Below are 4,449 nucleotides of genomic sequence, written 5' to 3'. Positions count from 1 at the left end.
ACTATGAAACTAGTGAACAGCACAAGGACCTTTCTGCATCAAGACAGGCACGAGACAACGCTGACACTATCAAAATACTTCAATTGTTGGAGTCACAAAATCTGTTTGCCGGGTATGAACACCTTCAGCACCTAATCACTGGTTTCCAAATCCACAGTCAAACTGAACAAAGAAGAAGTTGTCCATATTGATCATCAAGTTACAGGTTGTTTGCAACAACATCTTATTCGCGCATGCCATGCTTGGCTGTGATACAACATCCAGACTCTTTGGGGTTGGGAAAGGGGTATCTCTGTGTCTGGTTAGCGAAAACGACTCATTCAGAGTACAGGCCAGCATTTTTCAAAAACAATCTGCTACCAAGGAAGAAATTGCTGCTGCAGGGGAAAGGGCAATTAACTAATATACCAATATACTAATACTAATCTACAAAGGTGCCGAAATGGATTCTCTCAATGACCTCAGGCTGAAAAGTTTCTATACTAAAGTGACTGACAGCAAAACGGCTATCCACCCTTGCAACTTGCCACCAACATGGTCGTCTGCCATGCTTCACAGCTTCAGAGTGTACCATCAGGTTCAGGAATGGATGGGAAACTCGCTACCACCAGAGGAATGGGGCTGGAGGATCCAAGACTCATGCCTCATTCCCATCCATTCCGACCAGGACCTTGCTCCTCAATACTTGTTGGAGCTTGTGCGCTGTAATTGCAAGTCAGGTTGTGGCACTATGCGCTGCAAATGCCGTTGTCAAGGACTTGATTGCTCTGTAGCCTGTTCAGAATGCAGAGGTGTATGCGCGAATATGTCGGCACAACATTTGGATGAGGACATGGAGTGAAGGTTACATGTAGGCCTACAGTAAAGGCATATTTCAAGCTTGGTCTAAAAAAAGTTTTTAATAGGTTTATAGGTTTATATGGTTTATTTCTCATTTAAGGGTTTAATCTGTACTGTATGATATGCAACATGGTTTTCATGGAAAAACATTAACATTTCTGTATGTTCAGAAATGTCAATGATAATACATGTGTTATAAACTAATTTGATTGACTTTGTTTGAATAAAATAAAATAAAACTATAAAATAAAATAAAATAAAACTATATAATTTTGGGTTAAGGGTACCCCCAAGGGGGTAATGGCCATTTTCTCAAAAATAGTTTTTTTCTCATACTCTGAGCCAGAAATCTCCACTTCAGTAGCACTTACATACACCAAACTTTCCAGTTGTATTCCTATCTACATTCCGAGGTCTGCTATAGAGGGGTTTGTTAATATATCATTCATAGCCTGATTTATGTAACATTTACTCCTAAAAACATGGCAAAATGTTATAGAGGACATTGACTCTAATATGACAACAAGATGAAACAAGAATGTTTAACCTGGCTTTATCCAATGTTCAGATTTCTGATTTTGAATGTTATGCAAATTAGCACATATTTCATTAGATAATGCCTAATTTGCATATTTAAACATAATATTTCAGAAAACTTGTAATACAAAAAATGTTAGTCTTAATGTAAGTGATTAACTGGTGAAGTTTCATGGTGATATCTATTAGTTGATTTTTTTTTATCCTATTAACTGGCTGTGTTGCGCCTGGCACAAAAACCCACATTTTCGACCCCTGAATTTACCTTGATCCAATAAATATTAAGACTAAGACTTTTAATATGTTATTTGGTTGTCCCTAGGGATCACAAAAAAACTTGAATGATTACTATTGCAATTTCCCCTGGGTTAAACCACAGATTGACTGGACTATTGTCATCCTTCTCAGTTGACCACAATAGTAATGTTAACATCAGTGGAGGCGGAAATCATTGTAATGCATGGAGTGGTATCCCATTCCTCATTCTATTCCATGCATTACAATGAGCCCGTCCTCTGATTTCTACATCCACCAGCCTGGTAAACATATCACCGTGGTAGTAGGTGTTTTTTCATGGTAGCAGCAATAGAAGGCCTTTTCATCAGAGTTTGCATACTTATGACTTATGATACAGTAAGTAATAACTTCACCACAAAGGCATCAACTTCTCTTCTTTTCTTATCCTATATGATTTACAGAACCCATATAAAGTTGATTAATCCATGCTAGCTGGGACAGCTACTTTCTATGAATTTTGTCTGTGGTACATATGCACATGATTTCAATATACGCATCATGTGAAGGGACAGACAATAATGCAAATGCATGTCTACTCCACACTGCAATAAAAAAAAAAAATGTAAAAAGTAATAACATCTATACATCTTCAGGGAGATGACCACGGAATTGCAATTTATTCCGGGGCGCCCTATCACTCGAGTACAAAAAGGGAAACAGAATGAAAAGATACTGCAGATTAGACAGGAGTGCTTTCAATCAAACCCCAAGCCCACTATTTTTCTTATCCACATGTAAAGTAGGGAATATGCTACCTCCATCCTTGTGTATTTGTCTGTGATAAATAAGCAATCGGAGGCTATACATCTGCCAGCTGTGTTACCCTCTCCCCAGATAAACAGTTTGTACTATAAAGAGGAATCAGCATCAGTCGTTTCGTAGACCGCTTTATCCAACCTTTGCCACCAAATGAATATGTAAAGCCAGGGGCTGTGTCTCTTATTTTCAAAAGTCACGACTCATTATTCTGCTCATGTTTCATTCAGATAAGCAAGAGCCAGAAAAGAGCCAATATGACATTACAAACTCTCAATTTGGTGCCAATCACGTCTGCAAATCGAGCACTGTATGAACGATGCCTTTGGTAGAATAATATTTAAAACGTGTTGTACTGTACAGTATTTGCCATTCGGATGGTTTTGTTGTCACCTTTCTTTTCTCAATGGTGTCTGATTATTGAATATTTTTCTCTTTCTCTGTGATAATAGTATGTTAATCCTTCGAAAGGAACATTTCAACTATATGAAATGAAATGATAATGGAATTGATTGATTTAATACCTGGTCAAATAAAAAAAAGAGGAATAGATATCAAAGACTCTTGATTAAAAGCTGGGACTCGGTTTCACTGGACACGTTGGTACCACATAGTACAGTACAAGGTTGGGCCAAGCGGTCTTCTGAACATAGTTCACCCATGTATATAAACCCTCACACTGACAACATTGCCATTTCACTACAGAGGGGGGGATATCAGTCATAGAGTTTCAGTTCACATCCATAGAGTCGCTAGGCCCTTTGTTGACTGATCTGGGATCATCTCCTCTTAAAATCTAGCCACTAAACATTCGGTCTCACCATTAAATGTGCTTTTGCTGGATTAGCTCAGATAATCCCATAACTCTGTGTATACCACAGCTGAAGTCTATGCTGCTCAAATAAAGCCTTCCTTGTAAGGGCTCACCTCTGGCCTCCACAGCATATTGTCCTTCACGAAAGTCAACAAAAGAAATATCAACAACGAAACCACTGAATTGTGTAGATACGGTGTGTGTGTGTGTGTGTGTGTGTGTGTGTGTGTGTGTGTGTGTGTGTGTGTGTGTGTGTGTGTGTGTGTGTGTGTGTGTGGTGTTTGTGTTTGTGTACTCTAGTGTGTACAAACTAGGATATATTAGTTTGACAGTATTTCTCCTTCGCCATCTTTGTGCTGTGGAGGTTCTAACAGGCCCAGATGGACTCCCAGTATTCCCAGTGCGTCTTTGAAGTGGCCCGGTTCCACCCAGCGCCCCCTGTGGTCATGGCTGGACGAGCAATGGGACGGCCGGCCAGGATGGCGCAACAGTCAGCCGGCAGTCCCTCACTCACTCTCACTCTGTCTCCTCCAGCTATTCAATCTCAGAGTAATCAATGCACAAGAGAAGAAAAGACAGCTTTCTCATATAGCCAGAGGCTTCACACATTATCGAAAGTTTCTCTACGAGCTCTTTTAATATCAAGGCCAATTTCATTTCAGTAATGCCGCCATCCATCTATACAGCGTTCACACCTCCAAAGAGCCAATTGAGTTTTATGTTTTACTGATGCAGTCATCAATGTTTTTCTCTGAGTGGCGGGGGGTGGGGTTGGGGGGAGGGCGTGTTTCATTTATTCTTTGACAGAATCAGTGAGCCTTGCATATACGTAAGTATAGCTTTCGTATCATGAATCGATCTTGAATGCACAAGCCATGAAATGGCATGTAAAATCATGCAAATGTCCAACAACGCAATTAGTGGGTTTGGATTTCACACCAGAATTTCATTAACACCTATTTTCTCACATTGAGACATGCGCTGAAAAACAGAAAGCACAGAAACACCGAAAACACACACATCATCATTATATTCTATCAGAAAATAAGACGTGTTATCTGTCCATTTGTCAGACGCAGAAAAAACTGTGGTTTGTAACAATAACAGGGTGGTATTGACGCATTCAATGTGAAAGCATGTTTGTTTGGAAAGACAGTTCTGGCATTGTCTCCTGTCCTTGAAGCAGCCACCATCTTGTCTTCCAA

Source organism: Nansenia antarctica (genome assembly GCF_963989245.1).
Source record: "Nansenia antarctica genome assembly, chromosome: 6".
NCBI classification, from domain to species: Eukaryota; Metazoa; Chordata; class Actinopteri; order Argentiniformes; family Microstomatidae; genus Nansenia; species Nansenia antarctica.
This window is presented reverse-complemented; position numbering follows the sequence as displayed.